At 46.4% G+C, this 17,465-nt stretch overlaps 1 protein-coding gene across 2 annotated transcripts in view; it reads right to left on the bottom strand.

The window, feature by feature from the left end:
• Window positions 1-17,465, bottom strand: part of ATP9B (ATPase phospholipid transporting 9B (putative)) — a 3,609,114-nt gene that overhangs the window by 350,006 nt on the left and 3,241,643 nt on the right. The gene's annotated exons all lie outside the window — the stretch shown is intronic.

Here is a 17,465-nt window from a genome sequence, read left to right on the forward strand (position 1 = left end):
TATGTAATTTTCCCTCCAGTTGTACACCGCTAACATTTTTGCTGCTGTTTAAACACCTTAGTCTGACTTTGCCAGGGGAGCACAGCCTTCTGCTGCACTCCTCTCGGCTTTCGCTCACTTTTTATGTGGAAACTGACATGCCCTTAAGACAGTCAGTACTGGGAGACTTTGTTTCCCTTAGTCTTTTTCCAAAGTTGCAACTTTTCTGCAACATGTAACAAATGCACAGTGGACCTCATTAGAACAGTGGTGGTCACGGTATGAACGGTGCCTGTAAGGCAACGGCACCGTTCATACCGGACCGCCACATTACGAGTTCTGCTCGCAGGTTCCTGACAGCCTGCCAGGTCTTAGCTGGCGGGCTGTGCGGCACCCGTGAACAGAACCCGTGATTGCACCGACCATGCTCGCCGCCCCCATTGTGCCCTATGGGGCAGAATGGGGATCGGGAGGCCGGCATAACCTCCTCCCGTGAATGGGCAATTAGCGGCCCACTCATCTCGTAATGGGCCGGTTACTGCCCAATCAGGGGAGGCGGTGCCGGTTTTGAGCATGGCGGTAGCCGTGCCTGCCATACAGGCACTGCTACCGCCATGCTCGTAATGAGGACCAATGTACCTCACAGTACAGTGCACTTGGGTCTCATAGTAATTTTCAAAGACCCTAGATAGTCTCGTAGGATTCTTTAGTTTTTTAGGAGATGTGCAGATGTGTCATGGACAGGGCTGGTGGCAGATTATCGTTTCATATCATTTTAACCTTTTCCTGCCATTTAAACAGTGTTAACCGCGTTTGGCACAAATAGGTGGCCTGGCTCCAAAATGGCCATGCCACGAGGTTTTTTTGTCCTGTCCTTTGGCCATCTTGCCCCTTTGCCTTCCCCATGTCGAGCCGACCCAGGTCATTTGGTCGTGCAGTTTCCTGCACTTTCGCGGGCTTCTGCATGTCTTGTGTGTGTGCCTCCAGGATGTGGGCTGGGGTGTCTGTCCCCAATACACATCCTGGGTGCCAGAGAGTCTGGAGTGCTGTGAATGCCTGGGACCATTGTGGTCTATGATTGGTCCACACATGGAGTGTTTGTTTGTGAGCAGATTTCTCATTGGGTCCTCTTCGTTTTGGCACGAAGGAGACTCTGGATAAGAGGGAGGCCCCAAACACCCATACCATGTCGATCTCTGGAGTTCTCACTGAATGAAGGATAGGACCCAGGTATCCTGAAACTAAGAAGCCGAGTCGAGGAACCGCTGGAAGGTTTGGCACCCTGAGCCCGCTGTCGTCCCGTGGGACCCCTCTGCATCTGGTCATCCTAGAAGGTCTGCAAAGATGCTTCAACCCATTAGAATAGTGGGACCAACTATTCTCGGCACCTTCAACAAAACCTGCAAGTAAGCTTTCTCGGAAGTGTCCCTGGGCCAACCAGTGGGCTGACCAGTTTACGCAGGACCTTTGCTCTGTCTCTGCCGTCATTTCGAGGAGGCCCTCGAAAATTGGTATACATCTAGCACTGTGTCCCCGGCACCCTCACACCGAATTACGAACACTTGGCATTCCCAGGTCTGAAGTGAGACGAGTGCGCCAGGACTGGAGTAAACGCGTTTACTGTGCTGCCCAGCCGCGGCAATGATCTTTGCAGGTGCGCTGCATTTGTGACCCTCTTGCTCCTAAAGCCTGCTGCAGTGAAACTGACCTGATCCATCCATCACGAGCGGAGAAATCACCAATGTCCCATTTGGGAATCATCACTATCTTCGGAACTGAAAGCCGCAGAGCTGTCATATTGCCATATTTGAACCTGCAACCGAAGTGGACTCGACTGGCAAAGTTTGGCCCGGAGAGCGCCTGGGGCCGGTGAGTAACCCTAACCGGTGGCCCCTAGTGCCTCCATCCAATTTTACGCACAAGTGGCCCCTGCGGGTCCCTCTCCTTTCCACTGCTAGTGCGAACTAGCAAACTATTCCCGAACCTTGGAATCGCCCGTGCCTTCAAGTGGAGGCCCTCCTCGAATAGTGGGAATCTATTCTTCATCGCCTCACCCACCTTCCTGACCTGAAGAGACCCCATTTTGCCTATTGGAACAACCGTGTGCGCCTGTACTGCATGTAATATTGAGCATACGGCTCCTCTCTTCTTAGGGTTTGGACTGCCTCCTAGTTAGGTGTGTGTTTGATGTTGATGGAGACTAAAGACTATCTGCACTGCCTATTTTCCTTCCTCTCTAGGTTGTGAACATATTTCGTGCCTTTAACCCTTCAGACCTTGTTAGGCAGAAACCTGTGCAGTTCCCTTAGGGACCACTGCAAAAGATTTAAGACTACAGGTGTTGGCAGTAAAACCACTTGGTAGCAGTCTGCACCACCCAGATTTACCTGGTAGCTGTGGCTGAGCAGTCAGACTTCCCTCAAGAAGAGTTAGGCAGTATGCAAAGTATACACAATAGGCACTCAGATACAATAATACAAGCAAACACTGACCAGAGCTTTGGTATCAAAGTATATAATTATTTATTTAAAAACACACAGTTGAAACACTCCAGCACTCTTATTGTAAAATATTCTAAACACAGTTACTATTGTAATATATACACCCCTTTTTCCTTATCAGATAAGTCACAGTAAAACACCACTTATTTTCATACAGAGGTGAGCGCTTAACTAGATTGCACTCCAATAAGTTTGTGAGAAAGGGAGGGAAAAAGACAGAATATGGAAAGGTACACCACTCTAAGATTCAGGAGCACTGTTAGCAAGGCAGAAGAGCAAAAGTCACTGGTGAGCCAAAGTCCAAAGGCTGGGCCCACTCTTAGAGAGAGCAAAGCACAAATGCGCCCAAGATCACACAGTTACACTAGGCTTAGAAAGTCTTGCAGAGGGTTAAAAAAGAGTTTAGAGAGGCTTTAGGAAAGTTTAGCCAGGGTGTCCCAGACTAACCCAGGTTCGAAAGCCGGGGCCTAAATCTACCCCGTACAGTCGGTAGCAAGGGAAGCCAGGCGGGACACGGTACCTTAAGTGGGAAGGATCCTCCAGCGGTGGCAGTTGTTCCTGGTAGTGGGTGCAAGTTGCGTCGTCGTCCAGGGGAAGAGAAGATCTCGACTTGGAGGAAAGATGAAGGTCGTTGCACTACCAGGGAAGAAACCAGCCGCAGAGTTTTCCGGTTAAAGGTGGTACCTTTGTTTCACGGTCGTGGTAAAACGTGGTATCCCGGTTGCCGGGGTGCTTGGCACGGGCAAGGCGGCCACGAGGTACGTCGGGAAAGCGAAAAGACGGTGAAACTGGTTATCCCCACCAGTCAAAGGAAGAAGACTCTCCGGCGGGAGATCTCCTCTGTCGTTGGGAAAAGTGGTTAGGCAGTCCAGCAGGGCTCCACCGGTGGTGGTGTCGTGGCAGGTCGGCTCAGCTTCTCCCTTGTCGGATTCTTAGGTCCTGTGGCGACTTCTGAAGTTCCAGTCCCCAAGGCCCTGCTTTTATGCAGCAAACCCCCATTCACTCAGCCTAGCTGTCACTCAAACATGCTAAGTGGTGAGCCGGCGGCCAATCAGGATGGAGTGCGACTTGAGTTGTCTAGGCAACTCAGTCCAGGGTGCCTAAATTTCCCTCCACCCCTCCTAAGTACCCCAGACAGAGTGGCACCACTTTGGAGGGCTTCTGTGGAGAAGCCTGCCAAAAAGTGGAACAAAGGGCTCGACTTGGGTTGGAGTCACAGAAGAGAACACAAACGCCATTTTAGAAAAAAAAAACCAACCGGAGAATTAATATTAATTAAATAAACCGGCGGTATGTTCGAGGCTACTGTAAATAATTAAATAAAGTTAGTAGCCTAAAACAATGGGAAATCTCATAGGAAAATATTTGCGGTAGAATATAAAAAGTAGTATCCACTGCCACCAGCCAAAACTTGATCAGGGGAGACGGAGACGTGCCCCCTCGACTAACAGACCCCGGGGCAATTGAATTGCCCCAGCCAGTACGTCCACAATATGATGGTTTGTACTGGTTCTGTTCAGAATTTAAGACTAGTAAAGTCAATGGTGACTTTACATGCCCTGGGAGACAGTAGTCAGTCCCAGGGTATGGCGTCTATACTGGGGGGTCACTATGACACCCCTGTGTCACTGCACTGAGGGTGCTGTGTAACACACATCACAAAAACACATGAAGCCCTATGGAGTAAAAGACCCCATAGCCCATTAAACACATCTAGATTCAAAGAAACACACTCAAATCATGCCCAAGAGTGAGGGTAAAAAGAGTCTCACTCTTGGCAGGAGAAAAGAATAAACCCCAAAAATCCAGCAACGCTGCTGGGGGACTCACTAGGTTAGGAAATTCAGCCTAAACAGAGAATTCTCCCTAACATACCCCAATGATCTTGTATATATCTTGTATTGATTACGTTGTGTTGGTTTGATAGCATTGTTGTGATTCTTTTATTGTGTGTTGAGTTACAAAGGCCTTGTAATAAATGTGTTTATATTTTTGATATATACACCTGTCTGGGAGTAATTTGTAAGTGTCCTTGCTCTGTGTGCTCATTGAGGTCCTTCAGTTACCCTCACCCCTCCTGAGATTTAGTCTTGACAGCAGACCATAGCTACCTTGATTGGTCTGGCTTGTCCAGAGAGGTTACCCTGTTCCAAGAAACTAGGCTGGCCTTCTGAATATCTGCCCACCAAGTCAGAGTTCAGAAATCCGTCTTAACGAATTGGTGTACAGCAGTGGGATAGGACTGAAGGTATCCAGTGTTGTACACTAGTGAAGGCATTTCGAGTTATTCCTACCCAGGACACATAGTGAATTGTTGTAGCATAACTGAAAAAGGCCATAGACCTATCTAACAAAACAGAAACAAGTACCTTGTTAACCATAAATGCTTCTAAATCTGAAGCATTAAGAAAGATGTGTGCTGAGAGGGGTTTACCTGCTCAAGGCACAAAAATGGAAATGAGTCAAAGAATCATGGAATGGCAAGAGTCACAACTTGGTGCCATAGCTCCTGAGGAAAGTGCAGAAGGTGATGGGGCTGCTCTCACTGGCAGAACTGACGAGTCTGTCGCTGCACTTATCCATGAGACCCATGAGGATTTAGATGATGTGATGTCCAATGTTTCCTCTGCCAGTGCTGATGCTGAGGCCATGCTTGAATTCAAGAAACAAGAACTGCTGTTTAGGCAGAAGGAGCTTCAATTTAACATGGCCAAGCTGAAGATAAAGCAGGCAGAAAAACAGAAGGACAGGGTGTCACCAGTTGGAACTGGCCAAGCTTCAAATTTCCAATGGATCTAAGGGTCTTGGACATAGGTCTGGGTCCTCCTCTCATCCAAGGTTTCCTAAAGATCTGCTCAGTGTGTATGATGAAAAGAATGACATTATGGACTGGCTGAATACTTTTGAGTATGCATATGAAGTTCAACAGGTTGACAATGCTGATAAAATTGCATGGGTGCTTAGCAGACTGCCCCATTCTGGCTGCAGTGCCATTATGGAAATGTCAAAGGCTGAGAGAACAGATTTTGCAATGTTGAAGCAAACTCTCATCTTAAGACTCCTGCCCAATACTTGAAGAGATTCAGAGAGTACAAAAAAAAAGAAGGAAGTACTTGGGTGTGTTATGTAACTGAGTCCTTAAAAAACTTGACTGGCTGGTGTTAGGCAGAATCCTGTGCAGTGCCCTTAGGGACCACTACACACAATTAAGACTACAAGTGGTAATACAAGTTCACCTTTGCTACAAGCCTGTACTACACTGTTAAAGTGGTAGCAGTAGCGGAGCAGCCAGACTTATCTCAAGAGCAAATGAGCAGTAGTAGAGATTACACAAAGGACCACAATTACTACGACTCAAGCAAACACTGACTCAAGGTTTTTGGTTGAAAAGTAAAAGTACATTTATTTCTAGACCATCTGTTCGTAAAACACTTCACTTTCACTTCTATTAATGTAAAACCACACATAAAATACACTACACACAACCAATTCACTTTGTGCAGCACAATTCAAGGAAAGTACCTTTGGTTTTGACAGACCAGTGTTCTGAAACAAAGACGTTACCGGGGGACAGATGCGATCACTTTTTGATACTTACTAAAGATACGCGTACCCACGGGAAGAAATGTTACCGGAGTTAAAACACACTTAGCACATGAATCAACACAAGAGAGTTGGGGATAAAAATAATAGGCAATACTTTTGTCAAGGCAGATAGAATCAGAGGACACTTCCCTACAAGTGAATAGAAGTCAATAGGCCTGTGCCAGTGTCAAGTGGAACAGGGTTCCTGGTATCGAAGATCACAGGGTTAGTACAGTTCACGATTCGAGATTGCCAGGAGCACTTGGATATTGTCACAAGAGGAAGCAAAAGTTATATGAGGGAAGGAAGATAAGGACAAGCCTTTGGTGAGGAAGAAAGGGGTTCACCCTAGTTCCTCGAAGTCGGAGACAGTACCTGATTCAAGTGAAGCAGAGCTGGTGCCATGGCAGTTGTTCCTGGTAGTTCCTGCAAACTCACGGTTCCTGTGACTTCAGTCGTGGGGACAAGAATGAGAATGTCTGGAGCGATTTGCACTACCGAGGGATGAGGCCAGCAGCAGCAAAAGCAACGGTGAATAAAAGCGGCGCTCCTTTAAAACAGGAGAGGCTCTTCAGGTGGCTATCCGGACCACTACAGCTGTGTGCAGCGACTTCAACCAAGAAGAGGACCCTCTGCCTGTGGAAGATGAGTTGGTTAATCCCACCAAGCTCAAGGGAAGAAGACTCTGGACTGGATCTTCTCTTGTCGTCGAAGGGTAGATAGCTCAGGACTGCAGCAGGGCTCCACCGGGACTCGGTAGTTGTAGCAGCCGTCTTCTTCTCCGCTTCACACAGCCTGGCTGTCAATCACCCAGCAGGGGGTTTGTCCGGCCCGGACAACCACCTTAGCCAATCATGACAAAGTGTGACTTGGGTTTCCAAGGATACCCTGTGCAGGGGGTGACTACAACCCTCCCTCACATTCAGCCCACCTAGACACCAGGCGCCAAAAGGAGGGCTTTTTGAGAGAAGCCCGCCAAAAGACGGTGATCAAACCTGGTTTGCCGCGCAACGTAAAACACAAGAAGGACTTTAACAAAAAGAAATGGCGAATAAACTCGAACGGAGCCAAAAGGAAGAGTATTTGGTCAAGCGGGTTTATGTTCGAGGCTACTATGATAGCCTGGAACAGTACCATGTTTATTTAATATAATCGCGGTAGAAAAGTTAGGGTAGATACCACTGCCACCAGCCAAGTCTAAATGTTAAAAGAGCAAAATAAAGCTCAGAGAGGCACAGACAAAAAGGGATAGGCGTTAACCCTTTCCAGTACTCCATGTAAGATGGGGTGTACTGGGTCAGTACTTTTAAATGACTATGTAAAGTAAATGGCAACTTTACCCGTTTTCTGGGGGACAGTAGTCAGCCCCAGAAAAATGGAGTCAGGGGGAAGTCTCAAAGACAACCCTGTATTACTGCACGGAAGGTGCTGTGTAACCCACATGAAAAGTGGGGTTCATGGAGTGGGGTCCTACAGAGCCCACTATCATACAAACAGTAAAAATACACATGGCAAAACACATGTAAGAGTGGGAAAAAGGCTTGCACTCTTACCAAGTGAAAACAAACTCCAGAAATCCAGCAAAGCTGCTGGGGGACTCACTAGGTGAGGGAAATTAGCCATAGAATGAGAATTCTCCCTAATAGCTGGGTTGAAGGTTATAAGGTCTCCACCTTTGAGGGCATGATATGTCTTGTCATGCTTGAACATATATATTTTTTTAATTACTTGTGTGTATCAAGAATACTTGATTTTACAAGACTGCAAATGTTCATGGTTTCTTTTTCTTTTGTTTCACTTTCTTGTTTCTTAGGTGGTAGTGCTTACAAGTTGTTCATAAAGAAAAGAAAACTCTGCGCCATCCCCAAACGAAGGGAAAGTTATTTCAGTTTGTTGCACTCAGCGATAACTGCTTGTAGAATTTTTGCAGTTGCTATAGTCCATGAGGTTTTTTTCCCCACTTAGCAATCAAGGCCACCATTTTTCTTCTTCTCAGAAAGTGTACGCCAATAACACTGAAATGAGATACGCTTGTCTAATCTGTCGAACTGCAGGGAATGACATTAGAAGATTTTGAACCAACTCAATCTGGTCTGTGTCATAACAGAGCCTGCAGGTGTTGGTGTTCGAGAGGCCTTGCACAAAGAGGATTTCGTTTGCGAGCAGTAGATTTAAACGCGCTCTCAAAAAAATCTGTCTCAGATTTCCTCGGGAATCTCTTGAAGACTTGCTGTATTTCATTCACTTTCCTCATGCGCACCGGTAGATGGCTAAGGAGCTTGTTTTTACTTTCCATTTCTTGGGTAGCGATCCAGTCCAACTCCTCTAGTTTCTTTTTAATTCTTAGTGGATTTACGATCAGGTCGTCCTCCGAGCACACAATTGAGTCTAGCTGTTTCTTTTTTTGTATTGCCCAATTCGTCAGCATTTTACAGCTCCCACCTTTTACTTCGTAGTCAATCAGTTTGTATAAAGGAAGAGTGTCAGGAAGAATCGTTTTTCTAAATAGTGACGTACCGCTGGATTTCACTGTTGCTTTTAAAGAAATCAAGCTCAGCACTCTCCTGATTGCTGGGGTCGAGGTGGATTTTGGAAGATTCAGAACTGATCTCCAGAAGTAACCCTCTATTTTTTGCCAAATTTCAGCCGGAATTGTTGGCATAGTGTCTCCGCCATAGACTAAAGATGGGACAACTTTTGATTTGTAGAACTTGATTACTGGGATTAAGGAGAAACGGCCAAATTTCTTCTCCATCACGCAGGCTTGTGCTGTCAGTGACCGGGTTTTCATCCAAAGGTGTCTGTGCATACTTGATTCAAGTCTGGAACTATTGATCGTTCCTTCCAGATATTTAAAATCGCGGACTATTTCAATTTGGACGCTGTCGAGATTCCAGTGCAAGGTAGGTAGTCTTTTGTCGGTTTTCCCAGAATCATAATCTTTGTTTTTGCCTTATTAATTTCAAGATTGTTCCGGTCTATGTAGTCAGACAGGTTGTTCAGTTGTCGTTGTAGTCCTATTGGGGTTTGATCCAGCAGTGTGATGTCGTCTGCATATAATAGGCGAGACACTGTCGACCCTCCTACTTTTGGCAGAAAACATCTGATGTCCAGACATGATTCTTTGTAATCCCTCGGAAATGAAGTAAACAGTGCTGGCGCCAAAGGAAAACCCTGTTTTACCCCTCTTCTCGTGTCTATTTCGTCCGATAAGAGGCCTTTTTTATTGAGTTTGACTCTCATTGTTGTTGAAGAGTGGAGTGCCTTTATAGGTTCCATGATTTTGCCTAGGCAGTTCCAAGCCAAAAGCTTTGACCACAGCATTGATCTATCCACTTGGTCGAAGGCTTGCGTAAGGTCTATGAACGCTAGGAACACTTTTGTGTTGCCTTGCAGGATTTTGCTTTTAAGAATACTTAGCAATTGGTCGATAATTACACAGATCGGCCATGTCTTCTTTCTTGAAAACTGGATCGACCACCGACGACATCCACGACCTTGGGATCGATCTTGACTCAGTGCGTTTCCTGAAAACTAAACTAATAAAGGTTGCCCACTTTGATGGATAGTTCTTTATGTCAATATTTGTAACCCCATCCGGGTCTGGGGCTCTTGAAGATTTTAACTTGCGTATTGTTGTTTCAATATCTACTATGTTAGAAAGATCTTCCCAGGTCGTTTCCAGGTCACCCGTGGGGGCCAGGCATTCTTGCAAAGGAGTTTGAAATAAAGTGGTGAAATGAGATTTCCACCTTTCTTCGTCAATGTTGTTTGTCAACAAGGGTTCTGTCTGGGCACCTGAGGTTTTAATTAGTGCCCAGATCTCCCTAGCGTTCCGCCCCACAACCTTCTTCAGCATCTCTTCTGCATCTGTTTGATAAAGGTTTATACAAAGGTTTTTTTATCCAGGATTTGTATCTTTGGATTCTTCCAGAAATCTGGTTTGATTTATAATTCACTGCTTTCCTTTTTAGTTGTCTTAGAAGAGCCAGTTTTTCTACCAGCAGCTTGCCATATTGGTGACTTATTGATTGGTAGGATGAGAGATATTTTCTCCAGGCTCTATCTTGTAGGGGATGAGTAAAGGTTGGTAGTCTATTTCCGAAGCACATCCGGCTCTGTTAGGGTCCCGCTGTCTTTGGTAGTTGAACGTCAATTCTTCAATTCTATGAGCAGTTAGCCTAAAATGATTTCCTTGCCTGTTGCTTTTGATGCTCACCTTCGTCGTTGGTTTGGAAGCAGTATGAGATTCCCATGATACTTTCAGGAGGTTGTGATCACTTGCTGCTGTTCGAATAACCTCAAAAGATGTAGCTTCAGCATTTCTTCCGACACGATTTTGCATTTAAATCGCAGCAGATAATGATGTGCACGATTTGCTTTTCAGCATACATTTCGTCAATTTCTTTTTCGATAATCCTTAGGAATGTTTTATCCAAAATTGTTTGTGGATTCCAATATGTCATAATTATTACTATTGGAATGATCAATCTTTTCCCAGAGTCTTCGGGTCCAGATGGTCCCAGGATGTCAGCACAGAAAGATGGTTTTGCGAGAGTGCGAGTGCTTTTTGGATACTGATCCCACTCCCTGAACGAACAGCAAGCAGAAGTTCAGAGGATGGGCGCCCTAACCAACCTTTGACTGCTGGTGAAATGGAACCCCTGCTTGCCATCCAAGGAGGCTTTATCCGTTAGCCAAGTTTCTTGGAGGGAAAGTATGTCAAAGCAACCTAAATCTATACCTCCAATTTCCATGAGATGTTGATGGCCGCGGATGTTCCAGGATCCCATTTTTATGGTAGTCGTCGAAGCTTTCCTTATTGTTGAAGTGCCCATTTGTTTCGGCCCTTCTCCATGGGCCTCGCATTGCTATTTCTTAAAGTTGGTAGACAAGGCTTTGGGGAGCCAAGCCAAGAGCTGTTTCACTGGGCCCAGGGAAATATCCTTAAAACGAGTGTCGAGCAAGTTGTTTGGGGGTTGTAAGTGTTGGTTTTCATTCAGGACCTCTCAAGTGTCTAGTTTGTTCAGTTGTTTCGGGTTTTGCTGCTCTTGTCTATCAAGGAGATATAGCTTGGATTTGTCAGATCTTTTTCTATTACTCAATGATCTTGTTTAAGATCTTTTAAGGTTACTTGGATTGTGTCCCTTGTGGCAGTTGATTTACTAACATGATCCTGTTCCCTGTTTCAGGGCATCCTTTTGCTGCCGTACAAAGCCTCTGTTTTGGATGAGTAGTGCTTTCTTGGGAGTAATTGCCTTTTGGGCGTATCCGGTTTGGATCTTCTCATCTATTGTCAGACAGATCTGTCAAGTGGTACCCACGCTGCAGTAGTTCTTCAACTCGGTCTTTCAGTGATGATCTCAGGGCGGAGGTTCTTATATGGAGGTAAGTCTTGGCTTTAAGGTCTTTGTGATATGGTTCCACCAAAATTTAGTCGTCTGGTTTTAATGTTTTAAACACACAGTTTTTCCTGAATATTTTCTGAACCGTTCCTCTATTTAAAACAAGATCTTCGCAGTTACATGCTATTTGCTCCAGTTTGAAGATTTTCATTGGAGTAGAGTTCCTTCTGTTTCTGCCTGGAGCTATCCTTCGTCTCTCGCACAATGTGGGAGCTGCTTGACCAACAGACTCGTTAGTGGTATCCTTACGTTGGTGGTCAATAGTTTTTATGGGGGTAAGTCTTGGGTGTTTGTTAATTGGTTTCCGGAATGTTAGTTCCCTCCTTCGCTGGTCAATTTGGCGATGGGGTGGATTTTTGCATGTGCTTATGCGCCTCCCGATGTTTCCTCGGGCTTCGTGGTGATCGTAGTGGGGGGAGGGAGGGTTTCTCTCTCTCTGATCTCTTTTTTTTCCTAGCGTTCTTCTCTGTTCTGTGTCGAATGATTGTGCATTAGATCGAACCTCCTCATATTCTTCAATGTCCGATGAAAGATGAAAGATGTTGCATAATATTCATGTGATTTTTGTCAGCCAGAAAATCTTCTACAGTAATCAGTGAATTAGGCAGCGTCTGCTGCGGAAGTTTGTGAATTGATGGGGCCTCTTGTCTCACAGAGACTGACTGTGGCGCATTCGCATTTGAGGGTTTCTTTGATTGTATATGCGCAGAAGAATTATTTGCCTCTGTAGTCAGACCCTTTTTTGCGGTAGCAGAGTCCTGAAGTTTCAGGAGTCCTTGATTGCTATTACTTTCCATGTTCTGGATTTTAAACCACTGCCCGCAGTTACATTCTTTGGTTCCTTGCCTCTTTTAAGGGGCGACCCTATAATAATGCATGCTTGAGCCTCTGGCTGTGACTTATTGCTCTCTAGTGACGGATTTGCAGTCTTGTTGTCTGATTTGCTGTGTGGGTTCTATGAGGAAGACAACAGTTCAGGCTAGATATTTCTCGCCCCGTTACACAGCCTTGTTGGAAATTGAATACGCTGACGTTTCCTGAGTTTTGATCCACCCTCACTGGGTGAGTTACAGGTGTGATCCCCGTGGGGTTCTGCTGGGTTGTTTGAGTCACTGCATTTTGTGTGATCCCCGTGGGGTTCTGCTGGGTTGTTTGAGTCACTGCATTTTGTCTCAACTTCCAACTACTTTGCAGATAGATATTTCGATGATCCTGTGTGCCAGAAGTTCTCCCTAGGAGATCTGACCCCTAATTTTGGGCCTTGGTGTTTTTTTCCATTGCTGTGATGTAACCTAGATAGATCAACTTTGTGTGCATCATAGCAGATATAGTGGAAATACTCCCACACCTGAACTGACAGTCCTCCACGCCCTCCGCTCAAGATGAAGAACAGATATAACACGCTATACCCGAAGACAGTTCTGGTTACCGGTTTGTCTTGTTGTTATTGTTAATTGTTGTTATCTGCACAAAAAGAAAAGACATTTTGCTATGACTAGAGCATATCGAATGATAAAACCCAATTGTATGCCTATAAGCAAATGACAATAAAAATATATTTAAAAAAAATAGATATAGTGGAATGGTCCTTCAGAGTATCATTTAATGACTCGTAAAGTTTTCCAAACGGAGCCAACGCAATAGTTACTGCTGACATTATGGTTAGCAAGTCTGGTTTCTTAGATGGTGTTTCTTTTGGTGCTGTAAATGGTTGTTCATTTTGTCTCTGGCTCCTCAGAGGGGTATTCAAGATGGAATCGAGTGACTGTTGTCAAGGAGGCGACTGGTTATTTAATGAGCCTCTGTCGCTTTTTTGCCAAAGCGGTGGGTTGCTTGGAACCTCTTTCTCTTAAGCCGAGCTGGAAACTTCTTGATCACCACACACGTTTGGCACTGTCAAACTTTCTTCTGACCTGGGATTAATGTTAGAAGTCGCGCTTAGTTTTCCAAGGGGCGACATGATGAGTGCCCCTCTGCCCTTACAGAGCGGGGTTGAATAGGGAGAGTCGGGTCGAGGTTAAGTTTGTCAGACTGAGCACTCAGGTTCACCAAACCTGAGGTCGGAAAAGCCCTTTTAGTTATGTTTTCTCTTTTCTTTAAGCAAAGAGGAGATTGAGGGCTATACATGTTTTCCTCGTTCCACCTCGACTCCAGGTGCTCCGAAGGGTGGTGATCTGCTGTCGAGGGATGCAGACTTTCCCGCAGTCTGGGTTGCTTTTGTGGGGTAACGACCTCAAGGTTTCCTCCTGTTTTGTAGATTTGTATAGCTGGTAGAGGGTCCTGTATCGCTTCAAAAAGCTGTGCGTCGGATAGTTCCTCTAGAAGGTCATGTTTCTGTTTTCCTTGCCTTTAAAAAAAACCTTTCAGTGAGTTGCAGTGCGCTGTTTTTAAGAAGGGGTTCTTTAATGTAGCTTTGTGATTTCTTTTATTTTTAGCACCAGTAGGTCACCTAACACACTGTTTATTAGGTGAGGGACTTGACAATGTTATTCGTTGCTGCGGCAGATTTTCTGTTGGTGTTTTTTTTATTGTTGCGGTAAGCCTCCACTGGCTTGTGGTTGTGTTTATTTTTGTTGGCTGTTAGGATTGGTTTTTTTGTTTTTTGTGTCAGTAACAGCATCTTGTGTTTCCTTTTCATTGCTCTTTTCTTCAGTCTGTTTTGGGGTATCTCGTTTTCACTTATAGGGGATTCCCTATGGGCACAGCGTTCTTCTGTAGTCAGACCTTTGGGCCTCAACTCGGCTCCCAGCCCCCCCAAGGGGAGTTGGTTACAGTCACTGTCTCTGACTGTGTGTACCAGCGGTGAAACACAAAAAAAAGGACTGCTCCCCGCAGCCAGGTCCCCCTTCAGCGCTGTCATCTGGAGGACCGGCGGATGGGGCAAAGGCTCCGAAACCTAGCGGAGACTGCACATCGACAGGCGCGCTCAGCTTCGCCCGGTAGCACATGGCGGTAAGTGGACAGTCCGACCCTTGGGACGGTCTTAACTTGCTCACCATCAGTGTCGCATACGTGGTCGCCACCACTTGTCCCAGCCAGTCAGGGTCCTCCTTCCGCGTGCTCGCTCCCACTAACCCTGCCGGAGCAGTCGTCCCATCTGCCAGCCCTCCGACCGGCGGTGATGGGACTCTACCGTCAGCGGGGAAGGGGGGTGGGATAGCAGCCAAGGTTCGTGCTGCCGATGGTATATTTCTCAGCTGCCGCCCCACTGGGCGCGCTGTTTCTCTTTGAGAATTCGTATTGCTGTCCTCAGTTGGAGCGTTAGTTGAAGTTAGTATAGGCGTTAGCGTAGGCAAAATGTCGTCACAGGCATCCAAGTGTGGCAGCCGCTCTAATGCTGTGACCAGAGCAGACAGAAGGCAGCCTTTGCTCGGCGGTCGGAAGAGAGGTGCTTCTCGATTAGGAGGGGTTTGACAAGAGGTTCATAGGCATCTTTTCTCATCGTCCCCCTCATGCTGCAACCTTGGTAAGGAGCTTGGTACATGCTGGAAGACCTCCGGTTCCATTTCCATAATACCAGTCTACCAGTCCGGCCAAGGATTGCCAAAGACTACACATACCTCTGCAAGCAGCTCCACGGACGTTGAAAGGATTTTATGGGTCCACCCACAAACGTTAATGGTAGTAGAAAGACTCAGGAACAGAAGCAGAGAGTAGCCTGCCAAAGACTGCAACTACCTCTGCAACAGCTCTGTGGCCGCTCCGCGGGTCTTGAAAGGATGTTATGGGTCCACCCACAAACGGTAATGGTAGTAGAAAGACTCAGGAACAGAAGCAGAGAGTAGCCTGCCAAAGACTGCGACTACCTCTGAACATATTTTTGCATCTTGTTCCCCTGAGCTTAAGTAGCATTTGGCAGATTCAAAGGAGTTCGATCCTAAGAAACTAGCCATAGCAGCAGATTTGTGGGTGTCACAGAGAGTGACCCATAAGGACAAGACTCATCCTGATAAGCAGGAGGAGGGGAAAAAGCCCAAAGATAAGGAGGGTGGTGGATCTGATAAAACTTCCTCCCAAAGGGCCACAAAAAGAAAAATAAGGGTTAGTCACAAAAGAACTCACAGGGTAGTGTAGGTTATCCTCCAAAACAGAATTCAGGTTACAGTAAGCCTCCCTATGTCACCAGACCCAGTGGATCTTGTGTGGCTTGTGGAGCAAGTGACCATGTGTTCCCAGATGTAAGGTCAAAACCTTGGGGGTCAACTCTGCTAATCTGGCCTTCTCCTCCTATGAGGAAGAAGAGATTACAGGAGCATCCTTCTCCTCAGATTCCTTCCAGAGTGGGATAGATTCTGACATAGTTTTAGTTTCCCTGGGTTCCTGGGAGCCTAAAGTCTCAGAGGCTTATGCTAGGATTCCAGACAATACCAAGCACTACTTTAAAGACAGTGTGCTGATCAATGGAATAGATACTCCAGCTCTTAGGGATAGCGGGTGTAGTCGAACTGTAGTGGACTCTACCTTCGGTAGACCCAGAGGAAGTTGCCAGAGCTCCTCTGATGCCCACTAAGTTGGCTCATGGCCCACCTCTCCAGTTCCCAGTAATACCTGTAAATCTTACTTACGTGAGTGCCCATCTCTGGAAGACCTAAGGAGACAGCCTGTGCCCAGCTTGAGGGTAAACCTCCTGGGAAACATAGGATTTATTGGGAAGGTGGGATCCTGTACAGTGAGCCTACAGAGTCTACAGAAGGAGACCATAGGAGGTTGGTGGGTCCCCTTGCTGCAAGACCCTTCCTCCTGCAGCTGGCGCATGAAGTGTCCCTTGCTGGTCATCTTGGAATCAAGAGAACCAACCAAAGGGTATCGATGCACTTCTACTGGCCAAAGATGGGCGTGCAAGTAGAAAGTCACTGCAGGGGTTGTGCTACCTGCCAGTTATCTGGTAAGAGTGGCTCAACAATCCAAGCTCCATTGGTACTACTCCCAATGGTGGGAGTACCATTTGAGAGGGTAGGGATTGACAATGTTGGTCCCCTTCACCCCCAAACATCCTCAGGCAATAGGTTTATCCTGGTGCTGGTCGACCATGCAAACCAGGTATCCTGAGGCCATCCCATTAAAATCTGTGACTGCCAAGTCAGTTGCAAAAGCTTTACTTGGCATTTTTACTAGGGTTGGCTTCCCTAAATAAGTTGTGTCTGATAGGGGCAGCAACTTTATGTCAAAGTATATGCAGGCCATGTGGAAGGAATGTGGTGTCACCTATAAGTTTTCATCTGCATACCACCCCAAACCAATGGTCTAGTGGAAAGGTTTAACAGGACCTTGAAAAGTATGATTGGGGCTCTGAAAGAACCCCAAAGAAGAAAACGGGATCTTCTGCTACCATGCTTACGGTTTGCCTACAGAAAGGGGTACCACAAGAGGGTGTTGGCTTCAGCCCTTTTGAACTTCTGTTTCGTCACCCTGTAAGGGGACCCTTGGCCATAGTCAAGTGGGGATGGGAGATGCCCACTCCGCCTGTTACTACCAACGTAGTAAACTATGTGCTAGGGCCCAGAAAAAGGATGGTACTTCTGATGGGTATGGCTAGTAAGAAGCTGAAGGCAGGGCAAGCACTGGTGAAACATTGGTATGACTAGAAGGCTTCCCTCATCACTTTCACACCTGGTCAGAAAGTCCTGATCATGAATCCTATAAGGCCTAGAGCTTTGCAGGACAAATGGTCAGGCCCTTACACAGTGGTGGAGTCACTGGGTGAGGACAACTATTTAGTCGACCTTGGAAGGGCTGGTCAGGCTCCAAAAGTGTTCCATGTGAATAGACTCAAGGCTTTCACCCCAAGAGTTGAAATCGCTGCACTGCTACTGGCTTCAGATGTTGAGGAAGAAGAGTCAGAACCTCTCCCTGACCTGTTCCAAGGCAGTCCTTCAGACAGCTCCATTGAGGGTGTCCAAGTAGCCCCTCACCTGACTTCTGCAGAGCAGAGGTGAAAAGTTTGTTTAGGCAGTTTGTCCCCTTGTTCTCACAGTCCCCTGGTTTAACACCTTGG

The sequence above is a fragment of the Ambystoma mexicanum genome, chromosome 5q, assembly GCF_040938575.1.
Source record: "Ambystoma mexicanum isolate Mex_15411 chromosome 5q, UKY_AmexF1_1, whole genome shotgun sequence".
Classification (NCBI taxonomy): Eukaryota; Metazoa; Chordata; class Amphibia; order Caudata; family Ambystomatidae; genus Ambystoma; species Ambystoma mexicanum.